Genomic DNA, 12,349 nt, shown 5'->3' with positions numbered 1-12,349 from the left:
ATTGTGTGGACCTGATGTCAACTTCAGAACGTCCTCTCACTACTGATCCAGGTTCTAGGCTCCCACTACTTCAGAAAGAGTTGAATGACGTATGTTTGGTACATATTCTGAAAGCCTGATGTAATACTCACGGAAATCATAATGAAAGTCACAGCAGAAATCATAATGGTTACTTTTCACACCCCAGGTGACACACAAACCACAGTTCGCAAATTATAATCTCAGACCAACCATTGTGTTGACTGCCTTTTTGGAAACAGTATACTGTATATAGTGCATTGGATAGTAATGTTTTCCTTACCATGGGGTGTCTGATAATCTTTAAATTCCTTTGGAAATTGTTACTTTGTGGAATCCCAATGTTTCATTTCTTGGGCTCCACCACTTGTATAGTTCCTTCCTCCAGGAAAAAGTAAATCTTGCACTTCCTGACTCGGAGCTGCTTGTTTCTGCTTTCATGAACTGATTCTTTGAAGTGTGCTTCAAAGCATGGTCAATTAAAAAAAAAAAGTGAATTTCTCTAATTTTAACCGTTCAGGGGTGAGTTTCCTGAAAACGATTAATCTTAGAGACTAACGAGCAACTTTACGATGTACATACGTAACGTACGAGCTACTTTTTTGTGCGTTTCCCCAAACCCCTCTTAATCGGTCATTTAACGAGCGAGTATAAAGTACGTCTTTGTTAACCCCTCCCCTGAAGTCGCTTAGCAAAAAGCATCACAAGTCGATTGAAAAACAATCGATTGACAATGCTTTCATTATATGGTGTCGGTTTTGGTCCTTCAGTGGGATGAAATAAAGTTGTGAAAAGGAATATGAAGTAAACATGACTTCATAATTTAACAACCATTTAAGCGAAAGTGTATAGACAGGTACAAAATGGGACCCTTACTGTTTCTAAGAGAAAAGAAAATAAATGACTGATATGCCGTAAAAGAAAACCAAGTTTAACTGTGTGGACAGTGCACGACGTGATTTAAAGCTATATTTTTTGGCGCACTACCATCGTAAAGAATCACAGTGTTTCATGAGAAAAAAACTGTTGTTATTCATAGTTGTTGGGTGTATTGGAACTCAATGGAAAAATTAACTACTAAGCTTGGCATGTGTCACTCAACAAATACAGGACCTATAATCAAATTTAAAAACAAGTAGGTCTAAGCTTTACCATCAACAATCACGACAGAACATAAAACGGCATTCGAACTTTAAATATTGTATCGACCGCGGGTTTCGGTACGGAATGGAGCAGGCGTGGAACTCAGGGAATGGGGTTGAACAACACATTTATTAACTCGAATCGGGAAAGGTACACACACAGGGACAGGGGTTGACTAATAAATTCATTACTGTATAAATAAATGTTCTTTTTTCAAATTTCCTCTTACATAGTACAACAAAATATCAAAATCCTTAACATAAAATCTTAGTATTCTATATTTCCAGAGAATTCCCATGACTTGAATTGAATGTGCTCTGTCTGGCGATCTCTGTCCCTAAGGTTGGGGCAAGAGGTAGCCAGTTTAAGAAGCACTTAGACATTAACAAGTGGGTCGGGGAGCACGTAGATTACGAAGGATTTAATGTAGTACTTTAGTTACTATGGGTTTGGGGAAACACTCGTAAATTAACGATCGATCTTAAGAGCGAGTTTACGATGTTCTTAGCGTTACGATGCTTTCGGGAAACTCACCCCAGATCTGTGGAGTTCAACCAAAAACTGTTCTAAAAATAGTTTGATTTTCACACCTTAATTAAATAACATCAGTTAAAGGCCTAAATATTATTCTAAATTTCTTGTTGTGCTCATTAACTTTAAAAACAAACTTTAAAATGTTCAGACGAATGGAAATGGTTAAGACAGAATGAGACATTGCAGGAATTAATGCAAACAAGGAAAAGGAACATGCTTTGCCAATTATATTTGCTTTTAGAAAAATAAAATTCATTTGCACTTCAAAAGCCCCGCTGAAATTGGATTTTCGCACTCAGGAAGAACATCTATCCTGTTGCAATGGACAGGGTGGATGTGGACGTGTTTGCAAGCCTTGACATAGGCTTTTTTTGGAAAGACATCTCTTATTAGTTCTTGTGTCCATGTTTGTGTTTTCACCAGGCTGATCCTAAAACAACCCAAGCTCAGTGATCTACTATCTTCTCTAAACACAACCATTAAGTTTGTTTTCACAGCAGTAAAACTATTTTGTATAAATCAATGGTGTAATGCTCACAACAGCACTTTAGACAGGATTAGTTTGTGAATAACATATATTTTTACCAACAAAATCAAAACTTTTCCAGAAATTCTGGAAGACCCTGTCACCTTCAGATACCAAAAAGGGCCATTACCCATTCTTCCTTAGTGACCTTAATTGTAAAAATGTTTGTCTGTTACTTCCATACTTGTATATTCCTATAGGATTTAATACATTCCACGGCTATTTCATCCAGACATTTTGGATGATGTCAAAAATGTCTTATCTCCCCCGTTACAAAGCCTTGCCTTAATCTTATTATGTATCTTTATTATTTTAATAGTCACATACTGTATGCCAGATATCCAAATATATCTGTTGCCTCAGCAAGGACTTATCAACTATGCAAAAAATGCCTGACAGTCTTCCTATATGTTATTTTCCTAACAGCTATTACTGCAGCTCATCCAGTGCAGGGTGGCTCATCTACAAATCAAATCTGGATTTTCTAAATGCTTTACACTTATTGTCCCCTCTGTTTTCCCATTCAGTCTTTTAAATGTTAGAGAAGATGTGCTTTGTTTATTAAATTATCCACATTTTGGAAATAGTCAGTCAAAAAGGTTAGGAAATGCCTAGGAACTGATAGCATTTGTGGGCAGGTACTGTGATCATGTGCTGAGCAGATGAGTACTATATTTCTTTAGATTTTCAAAATATCTCTGCATCAGCAACTACTCAAAATTTGTAAACAAGCAAAAATCATAGTGATTGCACAACATAGGTCCCAAATTGTGTTTCAATATTTCATACCAGTGGCATTGACCTCTTTAGTTATGAAGTCATATGAGAAAATTTTTAAAAGGCTGGAGGTTGAAAACCAATTGCATCCCAGGCATCATGTCTAAAGGTCTTTACTCGTCAAAAATCATACCTTCACAAAAACTGAATCTCTCATAATCACATCTAGAAGGTCACAAACTACATGCCAGATCATGCCACATTTATAGATTTTTCATTAACGTTTAAAATCTTACTCTCAAGCTTCAATCTAGACTTAAAAACTGTGGGTTGGATCTTATACCTTTTGACCAACAGATCACAAAGAGCGAGGGCAAATTATGTTATATCAGATCAGCTTTGTTCTTCCACTGGATTGCCTCAGCGCTGTGTGTTGTCCCCCACAAACAGCTGTAGATTCCCTTTTGAGAACAGACACATTGTTGAGTTTGCTGTGGCTATGTCATTGTCAGTCTTCTCCTAGACATAGACAAACTACAGCTTACAAAAATCTATATCAAACAAATAGTGAGGAAGGCCAATATAACCAATGTTATGTTAGATACAGTGCCCTCCAGAATTTTTTGCATCCTTGGAAAAGATGAGCAAAAAAGGCTATGAAAAAATGTCTTTGTTATTTATCAGCTTGATCTTACACTGAAAATATGAGAAATCTAACCTTTCAGTGAGGTAAAATTATTCAAAGAAACAAAATCCTTATAAAAATATAAACATTTTTCTCAAAAACAAAGGTGTCACAATTATTGGCACCCCTGCATTTAGTACTTTTTTCGCTCACGTCCTCGACTACGACTTCGCCTCCCATTGTGGTACTTAGCCTCCTCTGAACTTTCCTGACTTTTGACCCCAAGATCTCTTCCTCGACTACAACCTTGCCTCCCTTTTTTTGTACCTTGCGCTCTCGGAACCTTCCCGGCTTCCGACTTCCTAGCTTTTGTCCAAGACCATGTTTTTGTCCCTCAATTTGGCACTGAACCACCTTTACCTGAATTGCCACGCACAGGGAGCTACCTTCTGTTGCCTAGTGCTACTGTACGTGACAGTTTCTATGCCCCTGTAATTAACCCAACTGATCCCAGTTTTCCCAGGTGCTCCCAAATGTGTTTAAGTGCACTCATAAATGTTCTCAAATATTCATGCTACGAAATGTAACCAGTGTTACCGTGTTCCCCAAACTTCCAATATACTTCCACATATTTTAAAAAGCTGCACAATGTTCCCAAACGTTATCAAATGTTCACAGGTTTTTACACCTGTTTTCAGGGTGTTCTCTAATGCTCCCATGTTTCCAAAATATTTCAAAAGATTTCCAAATTTTCCCTGTTTCTCCTCAGTGTTCCCAAATGTTCCAAAATGTTTTCAAAGCTTCCAAAATGATCCTACATTTTCCCAAATCTTTTCAAATGGTCCAGATATTCCCACAAATATCCCAAAAGGCCTCCAAATATTCTGATATCTTCAAAGTTTTCCTAATGTTCCAACAAAATCAATCTTTCGTGTTTAATGTGCCAATAATAACAAATCTATGTGTAATAATGCCAGGTTAACAGAGAAAAGAAACAAAGTTTCAGATTCACAATGATTATGAGTGAACAGCAGATTATATTAATATATTATCTGAATATTCAGATTTTGATAACATGCATGGTTCTTAACTACCTGAAGTGGGACATGTACAGTACTGTAATACAAGGTTCAAAATTAAAAGCTCAAATGCTGTACATGAGAGGTTAAGCTCCCCCTGGCGGTTTTACAAGGTGAAATAGAAGGCAATAGTTTCCGGCATGACGTCAAATGACGCGATTAACCGCGTGATACTGCGTGACACCGCGTGATACTGCGACACGCCCACCGGGGTATGCCGCGAAATACCCCACCCATTTTGAATGGCTGCATCTGTATATATCTCACTTATCCAGCAACAAAGTATCACCACTTAAGCACATTGTGAGAGCTGTTGATGGGGTCCGTTAATTTAGCCGTAAACAAAAGTTACACTAAGATGCCATAAAGCTGACTTGCTTTAGCAGCCCCAGTGGCTTAACGTTACATAATAAATGACAGGAACAACACCCACAAACAGGATAAACCAATGTCTGCTGCATATCAAAGGACAGAACCTAGAGCAAGACAGAGTAGGACAAGAAGTAATTACATATCAAAGAACAGGACAAACACTCAGATTGTGAAACAAACTTTCTTCTGACTGTATATAAGAGCTGGGAAATCCCTGCAGTTTGTCTGTTCTGCGGGGCAGACCCAACACGCGTTGGTGTCATTATTGAGCTCAATAAAACAACTGAATCCATGCAAGACTAGCTCCTTTGATTAAGGATTTCCCACAACACTACCTACAGTATGAATCTACTCAGAAGTATATATGACAAATACAAGGAAAGTCTTCTTGATGCTACTATTCTTATAATTACATATGAAATGGCTTATTAAAGAGGCTCCAAATAAGGACAATAGGTTGATATGTGTGAATGAGATATTTATAGGATAACATTAAATCTCCATTTACAGATAGAAAGGTTTAGTTGTAAGAGTCTAACATGGATAAAATCTATGTCCACATTAGCTTTTACTGCTGAAGACTCTTTTAGCCAATGTCTGCCTGGAATTTCCTCCCCTTAAACATTTTGTTATATCTCTCAAGCAGAACATAGCAGGAGCCTGGTTCAGGCTTCATGTTCATGAACACTGCTTCTGTGTCTCTCTGTCCCACCCCAATGTCAGCATAAATACTGCTTTGTATGTCTCTCTATCTCCCAGACCAGTCAGCTCCAAAACCTTATGTCCATCCGTACTGGCTTCAATGTCTCTCACTCCCAGCCCAGTGTCAAGTCAAACCTTTCATTTCCTTGTGTGTCTCTCTCCTCCAGCCAAGTTTAAGCTCTCAGCTCTTCATGGACGCTGCCATTGTTTCTCTCTCTACCCCAGCCCCGTGTCAGCTCCATACCTTTCATTTCCATTGGTACTGTCTCTGTGTCTCTTCCTGTCCAATGTCAGTTCCAACCTATCATGTCCATCAGTACTGCTTTTGATTCTTTCTCCCCCAAACTAGAGTTCCAAACTCTTCCTGCACATTAGTTAAATTAAGCTCTTCATATCCATCAGTATTGCCTGTGTGTCTCTCTCTCGCAGCCCAATGTAATCTCCAAATCCTAAACACTACATATTTCTGTCCCAGCCTAGTGTCATCTTAACCATGTATGCCATTCAGTACCTGTGATACATATTTAATTTGTGTTACAATATTCAATATTGTAACAGCTTTAGGTGACTGAGAAGTCTCTCTTGGATTTTAGATCCAAGTTTGTGACACTTGGCAGAGTAAACTAGCTTCAAAGCGAAGAGGATGTTTGTGATCTTTGGGATACCTTGAGCAAAAACAATTGTTAGGTTAACCTCAGTATACCTAGGTATGTTGTGGGTTAATGATTATCAAGAAGCAGTACAGAAACAGACAATATTAGATCACATTAAGAGCACAGAGGGAACGAGGGAAGAGGCAAGAAGCAGAAGGAGAAGAGAAAGGAGGATTTGGGACATGAAGCTTGCATCAGGCAAGAGCTCCTACTTCATTATCATCCAAACCAAACCTCAATGGAGCTAAGTATTATAGAGGCTGTGCTATTCTGTGTTTTTAGGAAATTTGGGTTTCCTGGATAAAAGGTACCAAACCCTTCATTTTCATGAGCCTAGTGTCAACTCAAGCATTCCCATAAGTACTGCTTTGTGTATCTATCTCACAGACCAGCATCAGCTCCAAAACCTTTTATTATTAGTAATGGTTTCTGTGTCTCTCACTCCCAGCCTAGTGGCAGCTCCACACCCTTCAGTATGGTCTCTATGACTATATCTATGACCAGTGTCAATGTCAAACCCTTTCTTTCCATCTGTACTGCCTCTGTAATTCAATTCAAGATGCTTTACTGATGTGACCAATGAGTAAATCAGTGTTGCCAGAGACATACAAATACAATTAACATAAAATCTAAAGACCTTTACAATACAAAAATATAGTATGGAACATTATTGAGAGAGAGGCTCAGGTTGTGACAGGAGGTCTGGGCAGTCTGTCAATTCAACTGAGTTCAGTCTTCCCTCTCCCAGTAGGACTGGGAGTTGTAATTTTGGCAGGTATAGGAATTCTGGGATTAGATTTGTAAATGTGGGGAAAAATGTTTGTCTAATCCCAGAATATTTGTCACAGTGTCGTAAGAAGTGCATTTTTGTCTCTATATCTCCCACCAGGCAGTGGGATCACAGCCTGTCCTCTCTGGGCAGCCAGGTCTGCCTGTGTCACCCAGTTTCTATGGCTAGGCTGTGATTACTGTGATCACTTTTAGGATTCTAAAGTATAGAAATCCAGTTGTGTTTGTGTGTGTGTCCCCCAGTGTGTAAGATATTCCTGTTTGATCTGTGCTGTGATGTGGTTTATTCTGATCTGTGGTGCTCTAGCAGTGCTGTCCTGAGGCTGGCTGGTGTTGGTATAGCTCATGCCAGTGAGCCTCAGGAAAAAGTGTGTCATTGGGCTCAGCTCTGGCTCAGCAGGGACTTGTGATGGTAGGTGTTTTGGTCATTTTTTAGGTGTAACCTATACTTGATTACTCTCTTCTGTATGTTTATTAGTAATGGGTCAATGCCTAATTCACTCCTGCATGCACTGTTAGGTGTTTTTCTCTGCACACGGAAGATGTTTCTAAAGAACTCGATGTGCAGAGTTTCTCTGGGGTGTTTGTCCGTTTTGGTGTAATCCTGGTCTGTCAGGGGACCCCACACTTCACTGCCGTTTAAGGCAATGTGCTGGATTACACTTACAAATATTTGGAGCCAGATTCTTGTAGGTGGGTTAATGTTGAAAAGTCTCCTTTTCATTGTGTAGAAAGCCCTGAGTGCCTTCTTTCTCAGTGCCTTCACTGCCAGGTCAAAACTCCTAGATGAGCTAAGTCAGACCAAGGTATGTGTAGCTCGATGTGTGTTTCAATGTCTTATTGAATGTGAAGTGGTATTTATTTCTCTGAGGTCTGGCTTTCTTCTGAAAAATCAGTCCAGATTGACTGTCAGCACCCAGATACAGTATGATAGTACTGCTCAATTTGCTGCAACCCCTCTTCTGCAACCCCTCTCCTCTGAGCGACAGCAGAAACAGGTCATCCACATCGAGCAGGAACTGCAGACTGTTCCAACATTCCTGCTAACTCATTGATATACAGTAGATATTGAACAGTGCTGCAGGCCCATGACTTTGGGTGATTTTTTTTTCTTTTGGTCCTTTTGTTTCCAATTTTCACTGTACAATTGTTGTCTGAGTAGATTAATTTAATTATGTTTTACATTTTAAAATCTAAAAGTTTATAAAACAGTCCTTTGTACCAGATCAACTCAAATGCTTTCTTGAAATCAATAAGACGGGCAAAAATGTTTCCTTTGTCTTTACGGTAAGTAAATTACATTTGAATTTCATGCAAATGTCTGAAGGAACTTTGTCTAGCTAATTATCAAATTTATTGGGAACAAAATAAAGAAAAGTTAATAAAAGAAAATAGATGCTACGTGTGGGTCCATTCTCCCTCATCCATCTACACCAAACCTTCCCCTAGATCAGGGATCAAATAAAACTTCTCTCACACTAAACATATTACTACAGTAAAAATAAACCTGAATCAGAACATCAAATACAAAATACTGTTATAAATAGAGGTGTTACAAAAATGATGAAAATCAGGAATTGACCAAATATTTAGTTAACAAGTAAAATAATTATTCATAACCGCCAACTTGTAAGGGTTATCTCTAGAATATACTGTACCCGAGCAGTTGGTATAATGAGGCACGTGATTTCTTTGCCCTCTGACGCAGCTTTCGTGAGAGGAGTAGTAATCCAGGCACACTTGGTTAAACAAATATTTATTAATGATGACAAGACACTACACACAACAAAACACACATCACACAAGTTACTCTATGTACTTGAAGGTGTTTCAGAGACCTGGATGTAACAGGAATGTCAGACATCTTCAATGAAAAGGTATACAGATCTAGTTCTGACGCCGGAGTAGGTACATGACAAGGCAGGCAAACAATCCAATATGTAAGGTGAGTTTGTGGTCCAAAGGAAAAAGGTGATTCAGGATCCAGGAAGTACGATTGAAGCAACAATCCGAAGCAAGAGGCAAGATCGTGGTCAAAAGGAGTAAGGTAGGTCGAAATCCGGGAAGTACACTGGTGGCAAACAATCCGAGATGAGAGGCAAGGCGAGGTCCAAAGTCGAAAGGCTAAAGGGAAGTCCAGAATCCAGAATAATATGAGGTACAGAAAACGCCGGGTAGAGCTTTCAACGACTAGACTCAATACCGAGCAGTGGGAAGCGGGTTACGATGGTTTAAATAGTGCTTCTTTTTAAGCGGCGCTTGTTATTATTAACCCGCTGCTGGTACTGGTTAGTTCTTTTGTGAGTTGATCTCCGCTGGTTGGTGGTCGTGACAAGGAGGGGCTGTCACAAAAATGTCATCACAGAAAAAAATAATTCTGTACGAGTCTTGTGTTACCTGGAAGTGGAAAAAAATAAGCCAGTGTCCAGTGTCTGGAAAATGCCAGTGTCTGAAATGTTGACAAAGGATCATACCATCCCCTGTTCAAAAAAATGGCTCATAATACCTTTATGACATCTCTAGAGAGTGCAGCAAGAGAGTGCAGCAAGTTGAAACTGACAGCTGGGCCCTGATTCATAGTGTTCTTGAAATCTTCAACAAGGAAACCATTCTTACATACTTAGATCATGCAATGAAAGAGAACTAAAAAACTAAATAAAAATTAAAAGAGAATCTCCCACGGAAAACTAAAGAACACTCTCTCTCTCAAGCAATTGGTAAAGCGGGATGGCAAAGCAAAGGAAAAATTTTGCACATCTTTGAATGTTGCCAAAAATGTATTCAAACACATTTGTATTGTCTCCTCAACCAGGTTTCCCAGTAATGTCAAAGCCAGTATCAGCATCCTTAATGCTTACATTTCTCAAACACAGAGCTTACGGACAGAGGCTGAAGTCACATTTACAGATGAGGAAGTACACACAACAATGAGAACCATACTTGGCCACTCTCCTTTTGCTGCTGAGTTTCAAGCTACATATGAGGATACCACATCAGGTCAAAGAGATGAAGACTGTGAAACAAATAACAATGCAAACCCCTATTTCTTTGATGACATAATTTATTTCCTATTGGAAAACTACATGGCGTTATTTCCTCTGTGGAGAGGAATTTTGTTAGGGGGACTTGGGAAGATAAGCTTCAGAATGTGAAGAAAGCACATGAAGGATGGACAAACAAGAGCCACAAATTGCCATGTTGAGACCTGGTTAGGAATTGTCAAGCTTCAGCACATGAGGAAACCGAGGCCCGCAGAGTTTATTATGAAAATAAGAAATTCCCTCAAAGGAGAGAATATGCACTCCACAGTAAGGTTTTGATGGCACCCTAGTACAGAAAGACTTAGCATCTCTAAGAAAAGTCTGGAACACTATTGATGAGTAAACAGCCATAATAGCATAATAGCTATGTCTGCAAATCAAGACGAAAGGAAGGAAAAGTACACCTTTTCCCTGGATAAATCTCCTCTGAAATAAATGTAAGTACCAGTTTCAATATTCCAAACAAGGAGATCAGTGTGACTTGGATAAGGTTTAACGTCCAGAATCAATGTGAAACTGAAATGAAACACTGTAAAACCAAAAATTACTCAAAGCCACTTTTTGACTATTGCTGGATAAACAAAGCCAAAGTCCTTATCATTGGGCCAAAAAAACTTCATTATAACATGACACTTTTAATGTGGCTGAACACATTGTTAACAATGGGATGCAATATCGCAATTTGCTGAAATATTTCACCCTGACCTTAATGTTGATTTACATTAAAGCCAGGTGCCTAGAGTTTATTTTCTCCAACTTAGAAACATAGCTTATTAAGAAAGCTAAAAAAATACAAATATGTGTTTTCAAATAAGAATACGGATGTGTGTCAAGAATAGAATATATGCTTTATCACATTTAAGCTGTGTGATGCCATTTTATTAGGTTTCCTGAATAGCACATTATCTACCTTTCATATAGGGCAAAATGCTGCCACAAGGGTTCTAACAATCACATCATCGATGTGACTTCGATGTGCACATCCTGCCTTCGCTGCTTCCCATACGATACCATGTACATCTCAAGGCTTTTTTATTCACTTTTTTTATTTTTTAGACCCCTAAATGATCTTTTGCTTCCTTAAGCATCAATAAGACTGCTCTGGTCACAGGATATAGTCGATAGATATAAAAAAACATAAAATTAACAGAAATGGCTTTTGGATTACTGGCTTCCCTTTTTGACCGTTTTCAGATTGTGGAAAGATATTCAGGTTTATTTTCCAGCTCCCGCATAAGGGTTTATATCTCTATTTTGGTTTTAATAGAATAAATAATTCTTAACAATGTGTGCTCAACATTGGTGTTGTTGGGTGTGAAGAGGCACTTGTTCCCCTGAGTTCTGGCTTTCTTCTGAAAAACCACGACTCTGGTCTTGCCCAGATTGACTGTCAGTGCCCAGGTCTGACAGTACTGCAACAGTAGTGCCAGGCTCTGCTGCAGCCTCTGTTCTGTGGGTGACAGCAGGGACCAGGTCATCCACATAGAGCAGGAGCTTGATCTCTGTGTCATGTAGTGTGAGCCCAGGATCTGCAGACTGTTCCAACATTCCTGCTCACCCATTGATATATACTGTATTGATATATTAAACAGCCCTGTCTCATCCCTTGACCCTGAGTAAAGAATTATGTCCATTAATTTAAGTATGTTGTACCCTTTACCCCCTATGCTCCTTTAGACAATTTGACTTGGGGAGACACACATGCTGTAATGATGGAAATGAAGGGTTTGGTGCTGGCACTAGGTTGGGAGAGAAACTGAAACAGATTGGCAATAACAATGCGCATGAAGGGTGTGCAACTCACACTGGTTTAATCTGACATTGTGCTAGGAGACAGAGCGAGAGAGACAAATGCAGTACCGATGGGCATGAAGGGTTTTGACTGACACTGGGATGAGAGAGAAAAAATGCAGTGATTACTGATGCGCATGAAGGCTTCAGTGTTCACATTGGTTTGGGGGTAGAGAATGACACTACTGATCGTAACGAAGAGTTTGAAGTAGTTCACTCGTTGATCAGGCGAGCGTTCGCAGTGGGGTACTGGCAGTTCACAAGGCTTGCTGCTGGGGTAACCTCGGGCAGATCCTTTGGTTATGTGTGGGAAACCTCCGTTCATTAAAGTCCTGGCACTCTGACACACTGGCCATTAC

Source organism: Lepisosteus platostomus, chromosome 2 (assembly GCF_059453375.1).
Source record: "Lepisosteus platostomus isolate fLepPlt1 chromosome 2, fLepPlt1.hap1, whole genome shotgun sequence".
NCBI lineage: Eukaryota > Metazoa > Chordata > Actinopteri > Semionotiformes > Lepisosteidae > Lepisosteus > Lepisosteus platostomus.
This window is presented reverse-complemented; position numbering follows the sequence as displayed.